This window comes from Castor canadensis, chromosome 1 (assembly GCF_047511655.1).
Source record: "Castor canadensis chromosome 1, mCasCan1.hap1v2, whole genome shotgun sequence".
Taxonomy (NCBI): Eukaryota; Metazoa; Chordata; class Mammalia; order Rodentia; family Castoridae; genus Castor; species Castor canadensis.
The window spans coordinates 151,736,462-151,763,998 of record NC_133386.1 but is presented as its reverse complement, the minus strand read 5'-3'; the positions used below and the strand labels follow the sequence as shown (position 1 = coordinate 151,763,998).

The 27,537-nt window shown below is 45.0% G+C and overlaps 1 protein-coding gene across 9 annotated transcripts in view; it reads right to left on the bottom strand.

Moving 5' to 3' along the window:
• The window catches only part of Bmal1 (basic helix-loop-helix ARNT like 1), a 101,694-nt gene that overhangs the window by 43,537 nt on the left and 30,620 nt on the right, over nt 1-27,537 (bottom strand). Inside the window, exons 3-4 of one of the 9 annotated variants that reach the window (XM_074041698.1) lie at nt 5,306-5,349; nt 2,222-2,740 (exon numbers count right to left, since the gene is read on the bottom strand). The exons of 6 other annotated variants lie outside the window; for them this stretch is intronic. The gene's annotated coding sequence lies outside the window, so the exon portion shown is untranslated. The remainder of the gene's footprint in view (nt 1-2,221; nt 2,741-5,305; nt 5,350-27,537) is intronic. 2 more of the 9 variants (XM_074041697.1, XM_074041700.1) reach the window with 2 other exon arrangements.

The following is a 27,537-nucleotide window of genomic DNA, read 5'->3' as shown; positions in this document are numbered from 1 at the left end:
GATTCTTGCAGTCTTTGGATATTATCTTTGTCTTCTTTTTTTTTTTTTTTTTTTTTTTGATGGTACTGGGGTTTGAGCTCAAGGCTTTGTGCTTGCTAGGCAGGTGGTCTACCACTTGAGCCACTCTCTCAGCCCTTATCTTTGTCTTGATCCTTATAAAGTGTTCAAATAGGTATCTAGGAATAGCACTGCTTTTGCCCTCCCCACTTACTCCTCTGTGCAGTCTGGCTCAGAATCCTTCATGGTCTGTTAGTTCCAATCTAGGCACGTGCAAACAACATGATCAGGAATTTGGGATGTCTAGCTCCTGGGCTCAGTTGGTAAAGAAGTGTGGCAAATGAACACAAATCTCTAGGCTTAACATATCTATCTAAATCTTCTATCCAAAACTGATTCCCTGTCCAGATCTCATGCTGTCTTCTCAGCTTCCAAATCAGCAGCCCAGAATCTACTCTAGGCCCTCCCCATCCCCCACCCCATCCCCCACCCCTCACACACCAGAGCCCCATATAGCTCTCTGAGGGATGGGTCCAGCCACTTCCCCGAACCTGTCACCAGAAGTTTCCTGGGCAGAGGGTCCTCCTCTAATCATAAACCTGGATGGACAGCAATGTGAGGAAAAAATAAACCTTCATTACTGTTGGCCACCAAGATGCTGTGGTTGCTTATTGTAAGGGTGACTGTTAAGGCTTGAATATGTCCCCTGAAGTTCATGTGTTATAAACTTAACTCCCAATGCAACAGTGAGCAGAAGCAGGGACTAATGAGAGATGATGAGGTCAGGAGATCTCTGTCTTCATGAGTGGATTAATGTCATTATCACAGGGGCAGGTTACTTATTGTGAGATTGAGCTTGCTTTAAAAGTGCATTCACCTCCTCTCATGCTCTCTTGCCTTTCTGCATTCTACCATGGGATAATGTAGCACAAAGGCTCTCATCAGATACCAGATACCAGCACCTTGATAGTGGACTTTGCAGCTTTCAAAACCATGAGAAACAATTTCTTTTCTTTGTAAATTACCCCATCTGTGGTATTGTTACAGCAGCATAAATGGACTAAGACAGTGACCAGCTCATCTGTTTGCCTCAGACCTTCCCATTTGAACAATGAAAGTCCTGCATCCCAGGAAACCTGTCCCCAAAAACCTGAAAACAGCCAGCCACCTAGTTATTATTGCTGCATCACTCACCATAAGGTAGCAGTCACAGATAGGAAGAAGGAAATAAAGACTAGGGTCCTGGAGCCACAGATGGGGCCTGGTCTGGGAGAGGAAGAGAATAATGGCTTTATGCTAGACAAGTTTAATTTAACCTTCACAACAACCTACCTGCTCATGGTGATCATTGCTCTGATTCTCTAGATGAGGAACTAAGGCTTGAAGAGGCTGTTACCTTGCTTAAAATGTCCCAGCCAGCAAGTGGGGACTGAAATCCAGGTGTGCCTGGTTTCTGTGCTGATGCTTTCAGGTACCACACTGCTGCCCATCCTGCCTCTAAAAACCATCCCCAAGAGTAAAATACAAAGACAAAAGCAATACAAACACCCCCAAACAAGCATTCCATTCCTGTGGAAAGAATGAGGGAAATTATAAGAAGTGCTGGTTGGGGAAAGCTGTAGGAACTCAGCAACACATTCTCTCTGAGCTAGCTGGCTGCCAGGGCACAGAAGGAAATAGCCCTGACTGTGTGAGACCAGGAAGTTTGAGTCAGTTCATCAGGACAGACCTGAGCAAGGAGAGGCATTGTCCAGAGCTTCTCTCTACAGGGCCTAACACTGTACTAAATGGCTCTGGGGAAGCAGTTGAACAGAGGGCTCCAATCTTTTTTGAAATGGGACCCCAGTGAAAGACCAACTTGCCTCTTTTTCTCCAGTGTTACTCCCAGTGTGACATCCAGATACGAGTTCTGCTAAGACACTTTGTGAAGACACAGGATGTCACTAGGGTAGCATTTTCTGATGATGTGGCTTAGTAACAGGGTACTACATAGGAAAATATGGACAGTACTCACAATCTTGACTGCCCTATCTAGTAGCTATGTGCTTATAAAATCCTGAATTCCCCAGGAGGGGCCTCTACATTACCCATAATCTCTGTGTGTCCACAACCTAGGGGGAGCTGGCCCTGGGCATGGTACAGCTCTAGAAGTGCTGCTTTCCTTCCCCTGCCCAGAGAGCCAACAGGTGGCCCCTGGCCCCATTCTCCCCTGCACAGTGCCTACCTCAACACTTTCTGAGGGACTGAATGATGAGTTGCTCTGGTCTGTTCAGATGGTAGTGGCCTATGAGCAGAGGCAGCAGATGGATGAGGCCCTGTCCCCTCTGCAAGTCCCCCATGACCCTCCATGGATATTCCAATAGTCTGTAGTGATTTTTCAATACATGGATTCAGAGAAACTTCACCAAGTAAAGGCAGATGTCCTGAACCTATGATAATAGGCGTTTGCACAAGGATCGTTCAATAAACATTTTTATGTCACCCAGCAGAAGCCAGGGCAGTGGGGACACAGGGAGGGACCACAATCTCCACATTCAGGACATCCTCGATGTAACTGGAGAAGTGAGTGTGCAAACAAATATGTGACGGCACGGCCAAGGCAACAGGCAGGCCCAGGCTGACAGCTGTGTGAGCAGAACTCCAGAAGGTTATCTGTGCACTTCGGTGTCATCATGACAAATTTCCAGCAGGCGGCAGTCAAGTGTCTTGAAGAAGGAGTGCTTTTTTTCTAGCTGTGGGGCAGCTGTAAGACACATGAGCAGAATGAAGGAGAAAATACTTAGTGTATTGCCTGCTGATATGTGTGTTGGAGGACAGGCAATGGAAGGGAAGGGACCAGGCAAGGGAAGGAAAAGGTGAGCCTGGAATCTTGTGGTTGTTTTCTTGGTGGACTGGATGGTCGGGACTGCAGTCTGAGCAGGGGAACAGTATGTGCAGTGATACTTCACACTGAAAAGTCCTGCTGTCAGAGTCTGAGGGACAGCTTGTTTGTGGCACTTATATATCCAATCCTACAGTAGTTCAATGGGCTAGAATGAAAATGAGCAAAAACGAGAAACTGCATCTGGAGCTGTGGGCTGGATGGATAGCTAAGAGCTCACAAAGGGGCAGGATTTGTGAATCTGGGGCACTCTGAGAAACAAAACAAGGGTAGTCTTGTGGAGAAGCCCTCGAAGGAAGCAGATGGAAGGGAGCCTGCAGAATTCCAGTCTCAGATAGTAACAGAGTTGTGGAGGGAGTCAGCGGTCTAATGAAGAGTCACAGAATAGGCTGGCCTGCAAGTTCCCCAAGGCCAAGCACCTAGACCAGCAAGGACGCCTGGGAAATGTCTGTGGAGTAAGAAAGGGATGTCTTTTTAGTCTTTGCCACGTCTCTCACTGAAGTTCAGCATGAAGACAAGCTACACTCCTGCTGGGCACTTGGGGATGACCTGTGGCCCTGGGTGTTGACGTCCCACAGAGGTGGGACGTGGCCTGAACCCAACTGAGAGCTAAGCAGCTGCCTAAACTGAAGTGGACCAGGATGAAGGCAGAGCAAGTAGAAGGGTTGTGATGGAAGCAGCTGACTGAACAAGCTGGTCAGGGATACAATCCTTTAATAGGTATGAGGAAAAAGACCATAGGGTGACTTAGAGTCCCAGGAATCGTGGTACTTATTAAAATCCTATGAGCCATCTAAAAGAGAACACTGATATACTGAGTGCTTTTATGTTCTAGACTCAACTGTGGTTACAAGCATGCTCTCTGATGGGAGACAATGGTCAGGCTTCAAATTCTGACTCCACCAGGCATTCAAGCCTTACGTCCAACATACACAGGGGTGTGACATTGGGCAAAGTACCTAGCCTCTGTGTGTCATGGTCTTCAGACTCATATGATAAGGATAATGACATTACTTGCCTCAGAGTAGGTAGTGGTAGAGCTTAAATGAGATCAATAAACTGCTCAGAATGATGTCTGGCATGTGATAAGCCTTCTGTGTCAACTATTACTATTTTCATCACACCAGCCTCTCAGGTGGCTAATGTTACCTCGCCCATTTTACAGATGAGGAAACAAAGTCTCTAACAGAAATAATTTGACCAAAGCCAATGATTCTTACAGGAAGACAGATTTAAACCCAGGTTAGTCCTATCTAAAACCCATACTCTTTCCACTGTTCTGCATGGCCTCCATCCTGGACCTTTGCATGACCTCCATTTAAAATAGGAAATGGGCACATTCCAGAGCACTCAGGGATTTAAAATCTCTTCAAATCAGAACTGCCCAAAGGTCTTCCACAGAATACTAATTCCATGAGAAATTAATGATGCTAAGTGGGAGGAAAAAAAAAAAAGAGCAGGAGCCATGTAAGTATGGGGAATGGGGGTTTAAATAGGCAGGTTTCTCTTCTTCTGGGCTTCTTGAGCCTTTAAAATGTCCCTCTAGAGTGTGACAGTCACACAGACTAATTCCCCAAGTGTACACATCCGCAAGCCCATTTCTATCTGACATCTACTGGCCAAGGGCTCCATGAGGCACACTAAGGAGAACTCTGCTCTGCAAAACCACTCAAGACTAAGGTCCCCTCCCCTGGGACCCTGCCTCCTTCCCCCTGCTGATTTCCACTCCAGAAGCTGCTACCTCTGAAGTAGCCCCTCCTCTGAGGCTCCTGTCCCACTTTTTCCCCTTAGAGGTCTCTGGCCACTTCCCCTCTACTTGGTGCTTGCTCTCTGGCCTGGCAGTGCCCTCTGCTTCTTGGCACCCCATGCATTAAGCTCACTCCCTAGCCATCTGGAGCCAGGACTTCTCCAAGCATTTTCCCTCCAGCCTGGACCCTGGGGTTTGTCTCCTTTGCCTGGAGGACAACACAGGGATTTGAAGCTATAAAGAGCTCCCGGGTGCCACCCTCATGGTGCAGGACCCAGGCCTGTTCTCCTCTGCATGCCAGCACCCCGCTCAGGGCCTGCATGAAGAGACACCCACATGCGGTGGTGGCAAAATCAGGGTGCTCTACATCAGCCATATCCTTCCGGTCCTGCTGCCTCAGCAGTGGGAAGCGGTCCCAATGGGCAGAGCTCTCCTCCTGACCTTCAGCTTCGCCATACTCCTGAATTCAAAGAGGGCACAGGGGAGAGCCGGGTGACACCAAGAAGGATCAATGGATGAGTTGTGCTCAAGGGCCCGCTAACTGAAGACATATCAGCCTGACCCCAGTTTTCTTTTTATTACTTGTTTGTTTTTGTTTTTGTTTTTAAATGCTACAGAGTAAGAAAAGAGAGCCTAGTCCTAAAGATGCCAGGAAGAAAACTCTTCACCAAGAAACTTACTGCCTGAAGTTGATGAATATTCTGGAAAACATCTGCATCTTGTTCTATGGAAACAAAAGAATGCACTGCTGTTATTTGGTGGCACAGGGGAGCTGCTGGCATAAGGGAGAGCAGGTCAGATGGGTCCTGAAGGGTGCTCTGTGTTTCTGGCTGGTGGCTGCTGACAGATAGGCTGGGATGGCCCAGGGAGGGCTGAGATTTATAGGAGAAGGCTCAGGCCTTCTGTAAGGACCTGAGGGAAATGAGAATATTCCACAGTAGAAAAAAGGGATCACATGGGATCATGCCAGGCACTGCCTTTGCCTTTCACCACAGTAAAGTGCAAGGCCATCTACAAAGTGTGGGTGGCCCCAAAGACAGACCAGAAAGGGGTGCTTGGGATGGGATGAGGGAGTGCAGAGCAGCACAGGCTCCTGACAAGGCCAGGCATAGGCATGGATCCAGGGCCTTAGCAACCAGGAACAGAGGAAGAAGTTACCAATCCTCCCCAGGAACCGGACCAGCCCAGGAAGAGTGAAAGGATTTCTGGATGTACAAGGAAAAGGGAGGACAGAGTGGTGGGCAGCACAGGAACTTCTGGAATCAAATCTAAGCTCTGCCACTGAACAGCTGTGTGTCCCAGGCTGGTCAGATAGTCTGTAGGGAAACTTCTTCTGTAAAATGAGGACTCCCTTCCCCAGGTTGTTGGGAAGACGGGATGAGTGTAATGGAAAAAGAATACTTAGCATGCTTAGTAACTTCACTGAAAGGGATAAGCTCATGCTGGGTAGACAGGAAGGTGGAGGCTGGGGAAGGTGGAGGCTAGGGAAGGTGGAGGCTAGAGACACAAAAACTCATAGTTGAAACTTTAGGAAGTAGCTCAGAGATGGTAAGAAGAGAGGTATGGGGGACAGCGTGGGAGGGAACATGAGGAACCTGAAGCTGAGAAAATTCAGGCCAGTGACCTCTGGGAACCAGGAGGGTGTGGGTGAGACTGGGAAGGCTGGGGAGAGAACCTGGAGCAGGGCAGGAAGACATCTCCAGATGAGCACTTCACAGCACGAAGCATAGAGGACTCCTAAGAATGTGAAGGGTGAGTGGAATTTACGAGTCCAGCCCCTTGGCTTCACCACAACACAAGACCGAGAGCCACTCCAGGAAAGCTGGGACGAGGATAATGAGGAAGCTGAGGAGTCACTGATGAGTGATGGGTGACAGAATTTGGTATTGCTCAGGGAGATGAGATGGAGAGAGCAAAGGCTGATTTCCCTGCAGAGGTGACGCCCTCAGGAGGGAAGGCAAACCCAGCAGACTGACTGCTGCCTGGCTAAGCTGCACTATTTTGTGGGACAGGGGCTCTGGGTGATACAGTAACACCAGACTAAGGGACACAGGGCACCTCATGTCCCACGAGCACCCCTGAACCTTGAAGGCATGCATCCGACACATGCATTGAGCACCCAGATGTGCCAGGTGACTTCAGTAGTGAAGGAACTGCTACAGTGAGTAAATTTCCACCACAAAATGCATGTGGTAGCCAAATTTCAACTGGGGACAATTTTGTAATAGTGAAGACACTGTTAGAGTGCTGGCCCCCAGTCACTCATTCATCTCTCAACAAATATTTGCTGAGGGCATCTAAGTGCCAGGCACTGTCCTCCACGGCTGGGCTGGGATGGGGTGAAGAGACAAACCCTTGTCCCCACTTGGTACACACACTGGTGAGGACAGAGAGCAAAGGAAATGCATATGGGAATTATGTCAGGTGCTGGGTGGTGGTGACGGCTCAGGGGAGACAGGGAGGAGGAATACTGGGGATGAGGGCAATCAGGAGGCCCAGGGAGGAAGGACAGAGGTGAGGAGGTGGGAAGGAGACCAGGCATTACAGATAGAGGGCAGCATGGCAGAGGCCCAGGAAAATCAAGAGCCAGGCAGCACCAGGGTAAGAGTAGAGAGCCAAGGGAGGAGGGGAGCAATCACAGGGCTGGGGGGCCTGGCCTGATGCCAAGTGAGAGGGAGTATGAAGTCCCACTTAAGGTTTTAAGTCTGGCCGCAGTGGTGAGAAAGGACCACCTGTGTATGTGTACACATGCACACACGAGGGTTAAGGCAGAGCAGAGAGGTGAGTTAGGAGATGACAATCACAACACAAGGGGAAGATGGGGGATGGAGAGGTGAAAAGTGGCTGAGTCCTAGATGTACCTCCAGGGGCGGGACATGGCGGGTGACAGGAGTCACATTGAGGGGCCATGGCGGGCAATGAGTTCTGTTCCCTGCATAGTCTTTGGGTACCAGCAACAGGATTTCCTCACTGTCTAGACATAGGAGTGACATTCCATCTGTGAACTGCACAAAGGCCCAGGCCTTTAGGGTAAAAATCCACCCCCATTCCACTTGCCAGGAACATGCCAGTGTGACAGCTGGAGAGAGAGGTGCCTTTTTGTCCCCCACCATCCAGGGCAGGAGCAGCTGGTCTGGGATGTAAGTAGGGACACAGGGAAGCTGTGTGAGCTACACCACAGAGTACACTGCTGCTGTGGTGAGGTGAAACGGAGAAGACCCCTGCCTCCCTGCCCTTCTGGAACAGTGACCACCTCCCACCACAGTGGCCGACAAACCTCTAGGGCATTTCGTTCTGTCCTTAAATGGCCTTCTGGGGAGGCTTTATTATCAACATAATGGAGAAGATGATGCTGAGTTAGAGACGTGAAGCAACTTGTACAAGATCACACAGCTGGAAGAGGCAGAATAGGGACTGGAATCCAGATATGCCCAACTCCAGAGCCAGGCCTCTGCACACATTTTGTTGCTTCAGTGACTCAGCAAATAAAAGCGAGAGCTCCGTCCCAAGTGGGCAGGGCAGGCTCCCGCCCATCCCTCCTGCCCCCAGTGCCAGGCTGCCAAAGCCAGAGTAAGCATGCGAATGAACCAGAGTGTGGGGGCAACGGCAGATCTGTTTAAGGGGTCAACTAAAGGTTAACCAGATGATGCTTTCTGCTCAACTCTGCACTGCTGAAAACCTTTCCAAAATGTACTTGAACTCTTGCCTGCAAGTACCGTGAGCACGAGACAATGATATCTTGTGACAGATCTCGGGGTCTTTCCATGCCTAGACGGAATATGCTGGTCTGAATGTACCCTGACCTCAGGAATACCTCACAAGTTCCTCTAAACTGAAACAGAATCAGCCTGTTTTCCTTCACTGTCTCTTTCCTACATGAGGAATTAAAAAAAAAAACAAAAAAACACTGCATTGATTTCAGTTTCATTTTTCTGAATTTTGTTACTACAGGCAAGTTTTTGTGGTCTAAGAATCTGAACAAGACCAAGTCTTACAGCTTGAGATAGTTTTCTGAGAAAATACTCAAACGCAGAATCACAACAGAGATAACAAACAACACAGGAAGGGTGGCAACAGATCCACGCACTGGACTTTCAGTGTGTTGCAGTGAGCAGCGTTTCCTTTAGTTCTGAGAGAGGTAACTGCTGCAATCTCTCCCAGGTCTGATGGACTCCAGAGCTGTGACAGGAATGCACTCCATCTGAAGTCAAACACAAACCAGTCCCAAATCCAAACCTCCCAGAAAGCAGTCAAAAGGCGAATATTTCAGTGGAAAAATAAGCGAAGAACACAAATAGGAAATCACAAAAAGATGAAACACAAAGGCCAGCAAATATATGAAAACATGTTCAACCTCCCTCATCATGATCAAAATGTAATAAATAATGAGATGCCATTTTAACTGCTTATATGAGCAAAAGATCACATTTTAAAGACAAACTCAGTGAAGGTGTAAAAGACAGGCAGGCCAAGCTACAGTAAATTGGAATGTAAAATGCTATAAACTTTTTGGAAGAAATCTGGCATTATGCATCAAAAGCTTTAAAAATGTTTATTCCTCTGGAAAAGTAATTTCACATGTAATTAAATAAAATGCATGTCCAAGAACATCATCTGTTATACAGTACTCATTTCATACATACCTGTCTATATGTACATATTTAGACATGTATATTATTATTATATATATTAGACATGTGTATTGATATGTATATCAATGAATATATGAAGATTGTCTTATAGCATTATAATAATATTATAGAATGATAATAAATATCAAAAACACCACAGAGGATTGGTTAAATAAATTATGGGTATATTTACGATGAAATATTATACAAATACTCAAATTATATAACAACATGGAAAATACCTTGCAAAAATGTTAGGTGAAAAAGGACACGAAATTATACATACGATATTCCCAACCTGATTACATATCTACAAAAAAGGATGAGGTGAAATTCACCAAAATATTAAGACTATTGTCTCCAAATGGTGAGATGGGTCATTTTTATTTTATTGTAATTCCTCAATTTTCCATCTTTTTTTATACTGAAAGTGAATTATTTATATAATAAAATTTAATAAAAACAAAAAGGACAAAAGGAAATAAACCGAAATGTTAACAGTGTAATTGTCTTTGGGGCTGAGGCAATGAGTACTGATTTTCACCTTTTGGTTTTTCTATCTGTTTCAAACTTTCTTCGGATGAGCATGTATTACTTTTGGATTATGCAAAACTATAAACTTTGCTATTAAGTACTGAAATTCGTTGTAACCATATCAACATTGCAAAAAAGACTTCAATAGTTTCAAGATATCAACAACAAAAGACAGAGAACTCTCCAAAAACTAGCTCTACCAGACTAAGGCTTTGTGAAATTTTTAATAAAACCAGTGTGAAGGACTCCAGATGCCCTGACAGCACACATGAAAGCCACATCTAACAACTGGCACCATGAGCCCCATGTCTCTCACAGTATGTGCTGGTCTTCAGGCACTGTGGTCAGCTCTGAATGTCAGCTGGACAGGTGCCAATCCTAAGGGAGAACAGCTGTGTTGCACAGGATCAGTTGAGATGCCCCTACTTTGGCCTCTGAGTCAGTGCTCTGCACCCTCCTCACAAAGCTACTTCTTCGCTGTTTTCAGGCCTGTGCACAGCTCGCAGCGCCAGTCTGATCCAGGCAAAGACCACAGAATAACCAAGACAAATGGGAAATAACAGGCTGGTCTTCCTTTTGGAAAAAATCTACACATGGATGTTCTTAAAATATGCATATGTACAGGTGGGAGGGTGAAAAGAACAGAGATGGTAAAGATGAGAAAAGATGAGGGTGAAACTATGTTTAGAGTCTTTAAGATAATATGTTTCCTAAAAGAGACAGGGCACATATTAAAACATCTTATCCTCTGGCAAACGATAGATGCAATTAAAAATTCTGACTTCTATTACATGTCCTTTTGGAAGAGGGTATTTCTAAGACAAATAACACCATCTCTTTTTATTTCAAGTCTGACCTGAGGTTTATCTAGCTAATTTATAAGCTAACATTCTCTCTCCTCTCTCTCTCTCTCTCTCTCTCTCACTTTCAAAGATGCAACACACGCAAAATAATTTTTTTGGGAAAGGACGTTACTGTGTAGCCTAGGCTGGTCTTCAACTTGTGATCATTCTGCCCTGGACTCCCAAGTGCTAGAATTACAGGCATATGCTTCCGTGCCCAGCATTTACATAAATGAGACTTTAACGCTCTTGAAATGAAATTTGTCGAAAAATATAACCTTCCAAAGCTTAAAAATACGAAAATAATCAATATAATGCCCTACCTATAATATAAAGAAGAAATGAATTAAAGTTGGTTAAAATAAGTATATGTGCAAGAATTGTACAAAGCTATACCAGAAGACACTATGAATGATATAACGAGATGTTGTACTTTTTCGTAATAAATAGGTACTCATGTACTTGGCAGATGTATTCCTGGAAATTTTGGTATATAGGAAAGTTACTTGTTTATGTATAAAATTGAGTCCGATTCCAGGATCAGATCATTATGATCAGGGTTTTGCTAGAACATGAGGCAGCTGTGTACACGGCGAATCCATCCCCCAAGCGTGACATTTAGCATCCTTTACCCCTCTCCCCCCATAAAAGCCCTGCCCTGTCACCGAAAGCCAAATCACACACATCTCCAAGACATCCTATAGGGGGCACCATGTATCCACTCAGAACCAGTAGTGTGATTCAACCTGTTCTTTCTACATATAGACAAAAAGAGGCAGAGAGGCTATGACATTTACCTAAAGCCATGTAGACATTCAATGGCCAGCAGGACTAGAAGAGGAGGAAGAATGCACAGCGAAGGAAGAAGGAAAGACTGTGCTAACATTTATATTTATTACTGTTAGGCACTGTGCTATCAGTGTTATGCTGATACAGGCTCTCATCTAATCCTTGTGTCAACCTTGCGGGCAGTACTATTACAATCCCCAATTTTTCAGAGAAAGACAACATTCATGGAGGCTAGGTCACTGCTCAGAGCCGCATTTTTGGTAATGATACAGGCAGATCTTCTCCACTGATTTTTCTATACTTCGAGCTGCTTCCCCTGCAGGTCTCCGGGCCCACCCCAAGGGACCAGGTTCCTCACTTCACTGCTTACGTCTCTAGAAAATACCACCAGGATGCATGCTATCTGAAAAGCAGCCAATACGAAGATGGGTAATTTAATCCAGGCATCCCTGAGTACAGGAAGCAAACACTCCGGATGAAGTCACAGATCATCTTTACCTAAACTCCAGCAGAGTCTGACCTGAGTCACCAGGAGCCATTTCAAGAAATGCGCATTTGGCACTTGCATCCCAGCTTTGGAGGGCCGGAGATCATCCCATTCTTCCAGCCCATCACCACCAGGGTTGTGCTAAGGCCATCCAGCGTTACAATTCCTACGCACCTCTCTCCTACTTTCAGGCCCTCCAGCCGTGACTAGGCACTTTAAACAAGAAGCCTATTGCATTAGACATCATGTTCAGGAAAACGAAATATTAATAGCCCATGTTTGTCACCTTGATCTAATCCCATCACTTCAGGAGCCCTGTGAGGCCTGGCAGGGCTAGGATGAGCCCATTTACTAGTGACAGTGCAGAGGCCTCTGCCCTGCAGTCCATTCTGTCAAAACAAACTCTGAAAAGGTTTCATGGAAAATGGTTCAACTCAGACTTCTGTCAAATGATTTCTTACGAAATAAGTTAAAGCAGGGCCAGCCCAAGCCTGGCACACCATGGGCTTATTTTTAGCATTACATGAAGAAGGTTGTAAGATACTGGAGTACCAGAGCTTAGAGCACAAGCTCTGGAGTCACACTGCCTGGGCCTAAATCTGTTCCACCCTCACTTGTGTGGCTCTGGACAAGCTGTGGCCTCATGTTTCTTCGTTTCCTCACTGATGAAATGGGGATCACAACAGTACCCAACCTCAAAAGGGTGGCTGTGTAGCAAATGCGACAACTCATGGAAAGAGCTTACAACACCGCCTGGATATGACAAGCACTCACTTAGCCAGTGTCACCTTATTATTAATATCTTTGGTTGCCATGTCAGAAAGAATGGCTGGAGGCACTGGGGAACATAAACCCTGTGGAAGGAGATAAGGGAAGTAGAGAAGGGAAAGGACATGGGTCCAGCATACTATTTTCCAGCAACTGAAGTGAAATCATTCCATGCCTATAGACCTTTGTTCTATGTGGCTACCAAGGGCAGAACTAGGTCAAGGAGGAAACTTTGTCAAGAGGCAGATTTAAGGACAAAATAAAGAAGAATTTTCTAGGCACCAAAGATGTCCATAATTGGGGAGCGGGATGCCTGGTGTGGAGGTACTCAAGTGGGGCTAGGAGATTGCTGTCATGAACCACACAGATGGGCTTTCCTCACCACAGACTAGCCAGCGGAGGTGACCCTTGATGTCACTTTCCACTGGACCATTCTATCACTTTGATAATGAGCAAAAAAGTGCTGAGCAGCCAGGGTGTGGCTTCTCAGCCTGAAGAAGGGTGGACTTTGGACCAGCCTTAGCATACACAACCTTTAGGACTTTTATACTTAATGTTTTCAGAGCACCATTTGTTGGTGGTGGTAGCAGTGCCAGTGACTCAAGGAACCAAAAGCATTTCTTGAACACAGGCTTGGTGTCAGGGCAACAATCAGAATGTGAAATGACTAGGCTGGGCCAACAGGCTAACATCTTTTTACTTTGGAGAATTTAAAAACACCATCAACCACTAATAACATCCTGATCTGGGGGCACTCGATGACGAGGTGATCAGGCCAGCTGACTCCATGGGCACAGGAAGACTGGAGGTCTTTCCAATTCACAAGCAACTCCTCAGCCTCCTCTCTGGCTAAGGTTTCAGGGTCTGCCTCCACTAGTCTTTTACTAGATAAAGAGGTATCTTGATCCCTGAAACACAGACACAAACCTCTGACCTGGGGCTTACCAGCCTAAGTCTTCTGGGCAGAACAGTATACCAGGAAAGATGCTTGACATAGCAAAAGGCCAGGAAAAAGGCATGGGGGAGGGCTCTGCTCCCTGAAACAATTTTCAAAAGCAGGGCACCCAGGAGGTGTTTTCCATCATAAGATATTGTTACCTTTACAAACTGTAAAAACTATAAATAGATTTAAAACTAGAAACTACCAACAAGACTAGAAACTACCAACAAAAACATTTACATTGAAACAATACAAATCCAAGAAAAAATAATTTAATTCCCAAAATTACAGCTCATCAGCTATTTTCCAAGTATTTCCTATGTACATATTACTGCTGATTTGCATAGGCTCACCTCTAAGAACTTGAAAGTGGCTGTGGGTATCAAAGATTAAAAATGGGGGAGGAAGTGGGAACATAATGGAGGGGTGAGCATGTTCAAAGTACACTGTATGAATGTATGGAATTATCACAATAAAATCCCCTTGTATTACTGATGTATGCTAATTTTAAAAGTAAAAAGAAAGACCACAAAATAAAAGGTTTTAAAAAACATGCACAGAGATGACCGTGGGGATACTAAATTGTTTGCCTTGTGGCAACATTTGGCTAGGCTCTCACTGAGGAGGAAGACAGACCGTCTCTTCTCAGGGACAATGTGATCAACAATCCAAAGGCTCTGACTTTGGATTCGAGCTGCTGGATCTGCCCACAGCCCCTGATCCTCTGTCCCCACCTCCCGCCTCCTCTGCAGTGGCAGTTCCTGTCCCAGCACATCACTGTCCTTTACTCTCTGTTTGACTGGCTGGCCGTAGCCAAATTCCACTGTTTCTTCCTCCCCCATAATCATTCCTCCCACCCTTGTTCCTCTCCCTGTTGACCTGGTACAGCCTTAATTTGGGCCCATCCCACCCCCTTCCTGTCCTACCTACTCCTTTAAACCACTGGGCTCCAGCACTGCCACAGGTGACTCCACAATGCATCCTTCCTTGGAAAGGTTTCCCTAGGTCCCAGCCTCAGTCACTCTGGTCACAGGGCAAGAAAAGGCTGAAGGTTCCACCTTCAGTGCCAGCTATAGTCTGCTGACACTGGCTGCCAGGATCACTTAATGTTCTTCTGCCTGGAGTGGGGTCAGACAATTGAGAGTATAACACTCATGCCACCCAATGCATCCCACTGAGGGGCTGGGCATTCTGCAGAGCCCAGTGTTACTTGTCCCTGGCCTGTGCCCCAATCCGTTGCTCCCTTCCTCAACAACCCATTCCCAGGGCTCTACAAAGTTAGCAATATTCATCTTCACTGCCACCCACGACTCGCTGTACCATGCTTGCCCTTCTACCAACACTCAGTCAATGTATGCCACCTTTTTCTATTAGAAAACTTTATAGCATCATAAAGCTTCTCCCAGTTGGGTCAGAGAGCAACTGAATTCACTGTAGCTTTGGTATCCAAATACACAGTTTGCAGAGCTCCCCATTCTCACCATATACCTGTCTACTGTATACCTTTCACTTGGTCTACTTATGCTATGGTGACTATTCAACCATTTTAGTGACCATATCTTCTGACACTATGAACTCCTGGGGTATAGAAATCACATCTTTTAATTCACTGGTCCTGAGTGTAGCACACACAGAAGGACACTGTTGCAAAAAAGCACTGAGAACACAGTCCAGTCTACCTCTGCCACAACTCACTATGGGACCCTGAGCAACATTCCCCTCTGGAACTCAACTTCCTACTTACAGGAAGGTGTAGTTGCACTAGAAGGTCTCTGAAGTCCCATACAGCTCTAACACACTACAAGAACACAGGCAAAAATGCACAGGATTAATGCCTTTTCATAGCTGTGTGGGTAATAATCACTGAGGGCTGGGCTCGGCGAGATTGTGCAATATAGTTCCTTTGAGCGGCACAGATCCTCCATTGCAATGAGTGAAAACCCTAAAGTGGGTATTTAGTGCTACGGGATGCATGTTTGTGCAGCTAAGTATAATGGACAATGAAGAATGATTTTATCTCCCTTTGAGAACGTAAGTACACCAGTCTATATTTATACCTTCCATCTCCTAATTTAGATGGGAAGAACTTTTTCTGATCAGCCCTCACTTGCCAATAACTCCATTCTACATCTAAATGAAGAATAGGAGTCATATAAGTTCACAGATTGAATGGATGGCTGGTTTACAAAGCCCTTAGAATGTGGCTGCAGGCTGATGCTGGCAACCCCATAATTAGATATGGCATGCTCTGCAATGATGTATTTTTTACTGTTTTTTAATAACTCAGTCCTCCTTCTGGGATGAGGGGAAAATGGAATTTGTTAAAAATAAATCAAGATTTAGTGGCTTTTCAGCCTTCTGCTGCTTGTTGCTCAAAATATTCTATAAATAAGAGAAGCCCTGCCCTATAGTGCACTGTAAACACCCACAGACACTCAGAGCCAAATTCTTCCAATTATGACCCTGTGCCTGTTGCCAAGCTACTGCAAGGACCTACTTGAAAGGCAGCCATCTAGGCCATTTCCTGATTAAGCTGCCCTGTAGCAAGGAATCAAGGCCTGCTGCTTTGGCATCATATCTAGTCTCAAATAATCGTTCCATGTTCTTGAAATTAAGCCTTTTCCTTATGAATTACAATTCAGAGGTTAGTGCAAAACTTAAACCACCCAGCCATCTATCCATCTGCCTGGGCTGTGTGTGTGTGTTTAAGATCTCAGGCTGTCACATGGTGGACTAAAATCAGGTAGCAGAAGTGCATTCCCAGCAACATCTCATTGTGTTGAACAAATCAAGGTCAAACAAAAAGTAGGTCAGCTATCAACATGACAGGTGAGTCAGATGCAGCCTGGCCTTTTGTTAGCAGCTTTCTCACTGAACAGCTCGGGTCACCATTACCCACTGCAGAGGCTGAAATGGTCGTTTACCAGTCCTTACCACACCCCAAGAGGGGCAGTGTCATTGGCATGGGGTGCTGGGTTTCTCTGTAGTCCCAATGCCAGTGCAAGAGTCGGGACTGCCCTGACAACCGGTGCTCGTGTGGCCTCCATGAGCCCTTTAAAAACTGCAGGCAAAGAATCAGAGACTGCCATGTGCTACATTCTCTCTCAGAGAGAAATTACTTCCAGCTCCTTAGAAACCAGAAAGCTCAAAGCAGCACTGAGCAAAATGGGCGCTCGCTAGAAATGAAGCCATCTCCCTCCCAACATGAGGCCCTCCATTCACTGTCAGCTCAACTGGGCGCCCATTCTGAGAGCAGCACTTGAGGCCTTTGAAAGGCCCTGGGATGCAGGTCCCAGCCCAGAATTTCCACTCTCAAGACGGCAAGCACCTCTCCAAAGAGAACTGATGGGCACTATGTGGTCAGGTTTTCCAGCTCAAAATCTTAGAAAGGCAGCATTTTAAAAAGCAGGAGTCCTGAAATACTTGGAACGCAGAAGCCACAAAGCCTTGAGCCTCCTCAGAGCAGTCTCCCTGGCTGTCCAATCTACAGTAGTGCTTCCGATGACTCTCACACTAATTCCTAAATTACTAACATGATCTTGTACACTTGTTTCTGCTCTGATTAGAATATGAGCATCAAGAGAGCAGAGAGAGCACAGCCATTCTCTGCCTTGTTCTTCACTATTTCCAGAGTCACTGGAACCATCACTTGTTCTTAGTAAGTGCCCAATGCATGAAAGCCAGACCTGTACAACAGGCCATGCTCCCTCAGTCCCCACAGCAATGATACCAGGTGGAGCCACTGGATCTCCTACACAATGAGAAAAATTAAGGCTCCCAAGCATGTGGCATTTCAATCTTAGCTTTGTAATAAATATCTACTGCTTTTATGATTCAGAAAAGCAAAGAGTAAGAACTTCGAAGGAAAACCTCCTCATCAAAAAGACCTTTGTAACAAATGAGCATTATAATATATGACAGATTCGGTTCTTGCAACCAAAATCTTAAGTCCCATTTCCATCTACAGACAGCACTGATACCATAGCCAATCCAGGAGAAAGGATTGTGGGGCCTTCTTTCCCTAGCAGTAGCATCATTATTGCTGTTACTGTTAGAAACAGCAGGCTGGTCCATGGTTCCCTGGGAAGGTTCCAAGGAGAAGCTTATGAGCAAGTCTGAGGCTGAGGAGTTAGGACACTTGCAATCTGCCTTCTCTCAAACCCATTCCTTGAAAACTGAAACAAAAAAAAAAAGACAAGGCAAAAAAGCAAACTTTTTAAAACTGAAATTACAAAAAACTATCATTTGAAAAGTAGGCATGTATATTTACCTGAATTGAGAATATTAAGCTCTACTGAAGCTAAGTTTATCTCCCTTTGTGATCAATAAGCCACAATAACGTTCTTATTAGTCTGATGCTTTTGGACCCTCCACCCCAGTCTGTCTGCTAGATGCAGGTTATGGCTTCTATTTATGTGCAAATTGGCAGGTGCATCTCTCAAAACGGCCAGGTCAGTTCTAATGTGTAAATACATTTCCCAAATATGAGGAATAAATTCAAATGGAAAATAATATTAAACAGGTATTTCTAAATACTACCAGGAAACCCAATAGCCCTCAGATATAAGCACCCTGCAACAACGTTAAGCTGTCCATGGTTACAAAGGAGGATTAGCAAGATGATAAAAGAGGCACCTCATCCACACTTGGGGATCAGAAATTTCCCACTGGGATCCACAGGTGAACTTCTGGGAAGTGTCTCATGAAAAGTATTGGGCTTGGGAGTATCTGCCATATGTATTTTTTTCTAGGGAGGTCTCTAAATTTCCTCAGATTCACAAGGTGATCTGAGACACCCCCCCACAAAGACTAGAAAGCACTACCAACCCTTTCTGTTGCTGCTCCTACTTTACTTAGACAATCTTGCTGACATAAACCACAGTATGGGAAGAGCCCCCTGACTTGCACAGTAAACAAGATGATGTTGACCACGAGGGAAAACTGTCCAAGCTCCTGCCCAAACAATGTAGGCATGGGACTGCTCAATAGTTGAAAAGAGGTCACTGGCTTAAAGGAACAGAGACAGCCTTAGCTTGAGCCCACTGCCCAGAAAGGAACCAATGGCCACCCAGAAAAGAAGAGCCAACTTAGGGGCCAGAAAGCCTCAGGCAAGATGAATGTGGGAGTGACAGTGTGGGACAGGAAAAAGAACAGAGGCTTTGGAGCCAGGCAGGGCTCTAGCTATGTGGTCCTGGGATGGTGGTGATGATGACGATGACAATGATAAGGATGACTTCAGCTGCAACGTGCTGTTATTTACTGACAGCACAATATCTAACACATAGTAAGCAAGTACTTATGTACTTACAAATTAGCATATATTATTTCATTTAATTTTTACAGAAAGTCTATGAACCCTCTCTGTTATCATCTCCATGTTCTAGATTTGGGGAAAAAATTGAAGCGATTAAGTGGTATTCCCAAGGGCCACAGCTAGTTGAAAGTCAGTCTGGGTCTGCTGAACTGACAGAATGCATACGAAGTGTTTAGCAGTGTGACTGGTACACAGGAAGCTCTCCAGTCAATACTCATGTTCCTGTGACATGGGGACCTTTGGAAGGGAAGAGAGATGTGGGAGGCAAGCATCTGGCTCTACAGATGGTAGCATTTCACAGGGCTCAAAAAGCATGACTGGGGACTCTGGACCAAGGCTTAAGAGATGGAAATGACATACCCTTGGTTAGGGACATAGAGGTACACCCATTTAGATGAGCACAAATGTGTTCACTGAGAGGTGAAAAGACCTTCATCAAAACTTGGAGAAGACTGAATTTTTGGAAGAAGGAACAATCCAAGAGTAAAAAAGAAACTCTCACAAGGCAGCACCATAATCACAAGGCCTAGGCCAGAAATACATGCCTGCTGGCAGTCTGACTCCCTGGGATAGAGGGAGGACAAGGGCTCCTGTGCATACTATAGAAAGGGAGATACTGAATCCTGGCCTGTCAGCAAACTCTGTCTGGAACTCAGGCAGAGCCTGTGCATTCTAAAAAAAAAAAGGTGGGGGAACAATTTTTTAGAACAAGTCTACTCTGGAGTCAAATATGGAGAAATGTAGCCATTGGAAGAAAGAAGCAGAGCTTAGTGTGGCTTGTGGTGTAAAGATCAATGGGCCCATGTGCAGGAGGAAAAACACACTTGCTGACCCCACCATCTTGACCACCATCCTATGGGAAGGGAGGCTGCAGAGCCGCCCCCAGAGTACTCCTTACAGAATCCACAGCACTCTGCACAGTGCACATCCCGAGGTTTACATATGCTTGGTGAGAAAACCAACAGGAGGTATGCCAGCCTCTCCCCAGACCACTCAGCCCTTCCTGCTACTTATGGAAAGGAGTCACTCTACCAAGTTATCCCAATACAAATAGAAGAGCCCCAGGGGTCTTCAGGTCCTGCCATCTGTTCCCTCATCTGCCCTCAGCACAGGCTCAGCATCAGTCTCCTAGACCATTTTAACAGCCTGTGAAGTAGTTCTGCTGCCTCCCGCCCACAGTCCAGCCCCCACACTGCCACCAGCTGGCTTTCTAAAATAAAAGCGCTGACCACGTCACTCACCTCCTGAAAGATGTCTACTGGAATTGCACTGCCGATGGAATAAACATTAAAGTCTCAGCTTTCAGGCAGGCATGTGCTAACTCAGTCATTTGTTCATTCACCCATCTAATGTTTCATGGTCACGGCCTGTATGCCAGGCTCAGATTAGGCCCTGGAGGGATGAGTGCAATAGACTAGACAAGGACCCTCCCTGTGGATTTCTATCCTACTGGTGTAAGACACACAGTACACAAGAAAACAAATGTGTAATATAAAGACAGGTAATGAATCACGCTAATGAAGAAAAATAAAGCAAGATAAAAGGACAGAGTGATTGCATAGTGGAATGGCAAGATAGAGGTGCCACTTTTAGATAGGTGGGTGAGACACAGTTGAACAAACACTAGAAAGTGAGGGTAAGGCAGGCAAAGATGTAGGGAAACAGCAATCCAAGTAGGGGGGAAGGCGGGTTCATGGGGATAGCAAGTGCAAAGGCCCCGAGGCAAGAAAGAGAATAGCAAGAAAGGCACAAAGGCACAGTGTCTGAAATGGGGTAAGCAAAGCAGAGAGTGCTGAGATCTGAGATCAGAGAAGGGAGGCTGACAGCCAAGAAGCTTAAATTTTTTCCAGGTATGCCACAAAACCACTGGAGAGTTCTGAGCAGGGAAGGGGCATAAAACTTAAGCTACTTTTTAAAGGATCACTTTGCCTGACAATGTGGGAAAATGAGAGCAGTGGGGCCAAAGCGGAAGGAGAGAGATCCGCTGAGACAGGAGGCTTGAAGGAGGGTAGAGTGGAATGGTGGCTTTCAGGATATACTCTGAAGGAAGAGAGGGAAAAATTTCAACCAGATTACGTGAGGAGTAAGGAGAGGGAAGAATCGATGATAGTGCCTACATTTAGGGCCGTATTAGATGGGGAGTCACGTTCTTTTCTGGGTCTGTTTTTTGGTTTTGTTTTGTTTTCTCTTTTTCTTTTTAGGAAGAAATCAAGACTTCTAAATTATGTTGGGTCTGGCATGCCCATTACACTTCACAGTGTAGCTGTTGAGTGGGCACGGGGTATGTGAGCTGAGGGCTTGGGAATGAGGCCCAGGCTGGTAACAAAGATTTGGGGGCAGGGAGTTGTCAGAATATGAATGATTGTCATGATGTGGCAACGTAGGTGCTCTATCACTTGGCCCAGCTCTAGACGTGTATCTAACGTGTCATCTTTTACCAGATTCCTGGATGCCCTTCCTGGACTTCTACAGCTGGCCAACTCCTCCTCACCTTCTAAGACTTGTTCAAAAGTCACCTCTTCTCTATGAGGCCCTTCCTGACCCCCAAGAAAGTCACTATCCTCTCTATTTTCCCATAGTACTCTACGACATACCTTGATGATGGTGTAGCCCAGGTGCCACCACATTCATTTACCCCTTTCCTGCCCACGAGCTCCCAGAAGTTAGTGATAGAAAGTCTATTCTTCTCTGGTCCCTTCCAAATATGAAGCCTGCACAATGGCGAATATTTATGAAATGAATGGAGGCACAAAAGAAACGACACACATGCACACTGACTCTCACTACAGCTGCTGTCTGCAAGGAAAGAAAGGTGAGAAAACAAAGTGCTGTCACCACAGCACTAATAAAGCTTGTTGGGGCAGAATGGCATCTTCCCTTGAGGAGTGTCTTCACAAAAAGAGCTCCAGGAAATCTAAGAGCTGAGGATCTCAAGTGCTTGCAAGGTGTAAGGAACACTGCACCTAATGAAAGTGTTCTGAATTTCAACTGCAGAAACACAAGAGTCCAAAACCAATGCACTAGGAGTCAAGGACAGACTCTCACTTAATCTTGAGAGTGATCCTGGGAAGCAGGGACTATTAGTCTTCTTTCACAGGTGAGGACAGGAATACCAGAGAGGCCAGGTGATTTGCCACGGTCCCAGAGCTAGGAAGTACAGGACTCACAACCCTAATTTCTTCCAGCACATGCCAGGGCCTCACTCTAGACACAGGGTTCTACATGCAGGCAGGACCCTTAGGATTACTGAGTGTCAAACTGCACCAGGCAGGCATGCTACTGGGCTGGGGTGTGATTTCCCCACAGGTGCTAAGGAGATACCAGCAGAATGGAAGCTGAAGTCAATGGAATCTAATCTCCACCTCCAGGCCGGCTCCTGGAGTGCCATGAGCATTCTCTCACATATTCCTTAGTGTGCAGAGACAAAGCAAAAACCATGATTTTCACAGTCAAACCTATCTGCCTACAAGTTCCTCACAAATAAATGGGAAAAAAGAGGGAAATTGTGTTTTTCATCAGCTCTGACTGCTGCGTGATCCCAGGGCCCCATACACTGGCAGGAAGGTAACTGAGCAACTAACTCTCTCTGCACCAAGCAGGTTGTAAAACCAGCATCACAAACCAAATGGACTAGAGTGTGGCAACTCTCTCATGTCAAAATAGATGTTTGTTATATCCCTACGGCATGCAGGACTCCAAGCAAGGCAGCAAGGCTAGGGAAAGCTTAGCATTGGAATGTGTCCCCTCCCCCACTATTAGTGTACTATTCAGTATATTAACCTTTCTAAGCCTCAGTTTCCCCACCTGTATGAAAGAACGCATAGCCCATTTTCAAGAACTGCTCACGTTCTGGGGACTAAGCAGGATGGCACATGTGCCTGGTGTATGGCAAACATCAATGGCTGTTTTCTTCATGGCTAAGCAAGCAAAGAAGATTATGCATCCCTGTAGAAAAGGAATGGGAAAAGACAGCTATACCAAAGTTGCTGAGAATCTTAGTAGTGTAAAATAACCCCTCTGAGGACTTATAAAAGCATAAAGAAATTCTTTTAAGAAATTTTTAGTGGCTGAATATTTTAAGATGGGGTAGGGGGAGGGAAAGGCAGAATGAGAGGAAAGGGATTGGGAAAAGTGACGAGCTGAACTTGAGTGTCTCAGTATATTGGCAGGAGTCAAAGAAAGTTAACACATGTACAGAAAAACATTACTTCATCTCTAATGGATGGAGCTGCCTATTAATTACCAGTGGCTTTATTTTGTCTGTCAAACTTCTATTCATCTTTCAATACCCCACTTGCTTAGTTAATCCTTCTTCTCTGAATCAATTCCCATTATTGCACACATTATAGTCTCTCTATATTTTTTGGGCTTCCCTGAGAGTGTATGTTGTGTGTGATTCATCTCTGGACTCACACGGTACCCTTCCTTTCACCCTGGGATCCCTAGCCAGTAGCCACAGCTTGGAGAATCCCCAGAAGACCTTCTCTCTACAGCAGAAAGATGAGAGGACTCACAGTTATCATGTGTTTATTCGGCGCTGGGTAGCTCAAGTACACCTTCCAAATATGAATTCATGTATTCCTCCCAACACCCTTGTGAGAGAGATACCAGGCCTATTTGATGAAGGGGACACTGAGGCTCACAGAGGTAAGGTCACTAGCCCAAGGATCTCACTGTTAGTAAAAATATGAGCCAGGACTTGAATCAGGGTCTGTCTGACTGCAAACTTTCTTCCCACTAGACCAAATGACCCAGCATGGGTCTGACAAAGCTGAGGGTACCGGAAGGAGGAATGGTCCAGGCATCAAACCTACCACAGCCTCATAACGGAGGCCAGTACTAAGGAGCTAGACAGGAAGCCTCTGGGAAGATGGACGTGGTCATTTGACATGCATTGGAAGGTGGTAAGGTGACCATCCCCCAGACCTGTCCCTTCTGAGGAAAAAGAGCTATAGTCTGGGTTGGGAGCTCTCATCTGATCCAAGGCCCCAGACAAGAATTTTCATATTCTTCTCAAATGCTAAGGAAACATTTAAGAACATGAACCTAAAAGTTAGCATTGCTGGAGAAAGCTGTGACCAAAATGACCACAGGAAGTCTGGGAATGTCACATCCCTTCCTTCCCCCCACCCACCCTTCCAACTCAGTAAAGAAACTTCCATGGTGTGTTGTAGGCAAAAGTTTGTCACAGCAGTTATCTGACCATTCCATTTGCTCCCTAGGCTTAAATTCTGGCACTCCCTGGTCCAGCCCCTCTGGATGCTGACTCCACCTAGGTACTTGAAGCTCAGCCTTTGCTGGAAAAGACAGGCCAGCCCTGGTACAGCTGTGAGAAAGGAAGCCATGACTTGGCTATTCTTCCAAAGACTACTCGACACAACTGAAGTCCTTAGACAATTATTTAGTAATTGGTTATAATATTTAGGGAACATTTTTATCACCTTGCAGGATGGTAACCATCAATAATGTCAAGATGCAAAATGATTTAATTAAATTCACAGACGTCTGTATTTTGAATACTTATCTAAGACAAATATGTCATTTTGATAGCATATTTGTGAGCTTTTAAAACTTACTTTTTTGTATAGGTGTTGAAGCAAAAACTAGATTGTCAGAGTCACAGTAGGGTTGCTCCTAGCAGGAGCAGGAGTTGGTACAGAACTTTTGAAGGATAATTTAGCAACATTAAGTCAAATGTTAAATGGCAAATGATTTAAACCAAAAGTTCCACTTCTAGATACTTGTACCATAGGAAATCTCATGCAAAAGTTCACTGGTGTGTGCAAAACTTTCCATAATAGCAACAACTGCATTGGTAACAGATCAGAAACAACCTGAGAGGCCTGCCAAAACCAGAATGATTAAATAAATTTAAAACACATCCATAAATGGCGTATAACTGTTAAAAACAATATGGTACATGTAGCCATACTTACTGATTTGAAAAGATAACTAAAATAATTGTAAAAAAGAAAGAAAGAAAGACAGAAAGTTGCAGAACAGCATGAACAGAGAGATCCCATTCTCATAAAACAAAAGGAAAACTGTGTTTGGGGTGAGGGCAGGGGGTGACATAGGGGACAGAAGCAGGTGCAAAAGACCAGGAGTATAAGAGACAAAACTCTCCAAAGTGAGTATCTTTGGAGAATGGCTGGAACTCAGGGGTAACAGAAGACTTTCTTGCTTAGTTATTGTGCTTCAGTTGTGATTTATATTTCTTACTGATGTATACTGCTTCATGATGACAAAAACAAAAATCAGCTCTTAAATGACCACAGAATAAAGATGATTTCTAGGGATTTCAATGTCTGTGAGGACCGCCCTGGAGCGAGTCCATAGGCACCTGCTTTCCCCTCTCCACCCTCTGCATATGGCCAGACAGATAATCCCTGGCTGGGAGGGGCACAGGCCTATCTCAAGGACCATCGCAGAAGGCAATGGTCTCCAGGGCTGAGAACCCCTCACCTGTGTCGATACTGATTCTGCCAAATTACAATTTTTTTCTTTCTTTCTTTTTTTTTCTTTTTGGTTGTATGGCGTTTGAACGGAGGACCTCATGCCTGCTACCACTTGAGCCATGCACTCTGCCCAAATTACAACTATTTTAATGAGAAGGCGAATAAAACAGACTGTCTTTATTTTTCAAATTTGCATCATAAATCGTTGCGTTAAAGCAGTTCCCTTAGTTAGTGGCTATTGAAATTTATCTGCTGCATTACCCAAATTCCACATTAGCATATAAGCTTCCAAAGAGACTTTTAAAAAATTCTTTTAATGAAGACATCCCACAGGGAAGAGAGAAGGTAACCTTACTAAATCCAGAAAAAAATGAAATACTGTGGCCACTTGGGTGTCAAAAAAATGACAGCTTAGCAGGTGATATGACCTTCCTGCCTGTGGTCAAAGTTGCTAATGAAGATAATCTGAAATTGACGCACAGTAGCTAAGGGACTACAAACTCAGTAATCAAAGCCGTGCAGGTCCTGGGAAGTGCAAACAGGCTGTTCAGGGTGGGGGCAGACTAACAAGAGTGCCCGGAGTAGCATGGCCAGAGGAAGACAGGCCCAAAACTGTCAGACCTGGCAGGAAATTTAGATTTTTATACAATATCTACCCAGTTTTAAATGTTAGCCACTAATTTAAGGTTGTAAAACACTGAACACTGCACAAAATACTTCTGCTGGCCAAATGCAACCAGTGACTTGGGAGTCACCCTCATCTGCAGGTATCTACCTCTTTCTAAATGGTTAATTTTGTTCAATTTTATTCTCAGAAAGAGAATTAATTAATAAAATATTCTAACATTCTTGGGAAGATAATGACAGCTGTCTATATCAAATTCTGAAGAAATCATTTATGCTTATTTAGCTCCTAGAGACACAAAACTATTTTCTTTCTTTTAACTGTTCATAGTATCTTTATACTAGCAAAAAACTGGTATAAAGCTGTCCCCAGCAACAGGTGAAAGTATAAGCAAACAGTAGCCTTTCTCGGGTTCAAAAGAAAAGTAACTCATAGCATTTTCCATGAGATAACTGGCAATGAACCTACTGGAACTTACTGTTATGTATTAACTGTCTATCACAAAAAAGTTTAAGTAATAGCAGCAGCCACTGAAATGCTCCCCTATGCCAGGTGCTGTCCAGGCACTTGGCATTCTGGCTCACCAATGTGGGTCACACAGCCACTGGGCATGATGCCAACGAAGGCCTGCCTGACAAGGCTCCCTCAGAAATGAAAAAGGAAAATAACAAAGAACTTAGATTCAACATTAAAACGGGGCTCAGTCATTTTTTCCAAAGCCAAGAACAACAAATATTTGTGCTGATAATAATAATATCTGGACATGATCTGCAATCATCAAATGTGCTTCCTTTATGTGCTAGCTCATGTACCTAACATGTCCCTCAATTGTGCATCTTAGACTTTATATCTTGCCCAAAATCTTCTTAGAGTTAGTAATGACAATACTTATAGAAACCATAAGAATGATAGGAAATATTCCACATTTGGTATTTTCTATATGCCAGACACAGTACTATACACATTTTCATTTCACTCTCACTAGAACCTCATAAAGGGCATTCCTCTTATCACAATCACACTTACAGATAAGAGCCTGGATGGGTTGCCTAAGTCCCGCCACCAGTGTGTACACAGCCAACATTCTGAAGCATGTCTGCCTCCTGAGCCTGCAGACAATGTAACAAGTGCTCTCTGAAGGAGGCATCTTGGAGGCCATCTGCACTTTAAGCCCATCTCAGTTTTGACTGCCAAATGTCCCTCCACAATACACTCTCCCCACTTGGTAAGAAGCCATTTTTAAGTTTTTATTTTTCTCACTAAATAACAGGGTGAGTCACCTGAAGTTCAGCCAGGCTGGCCTGGCAGCCTGGTGAGGTGCCCCAGGAGACTGGGTTTCCCCTGCTGCCAGCCCCTGCCCAGCCAACTAAAGTCTAGATAGAGTTTTCACATCATTGCCATCTGAATGAGGTCTGGGAAGAGAGTCCTGCTAGTCACAACAAGCCAGTGAAGTGGTCATAAAGGTATCGAAGTGTGTGGGTGTATGTGTATGGGGGGTGCCTTCAAATTGAGAGAGGAGAAAAT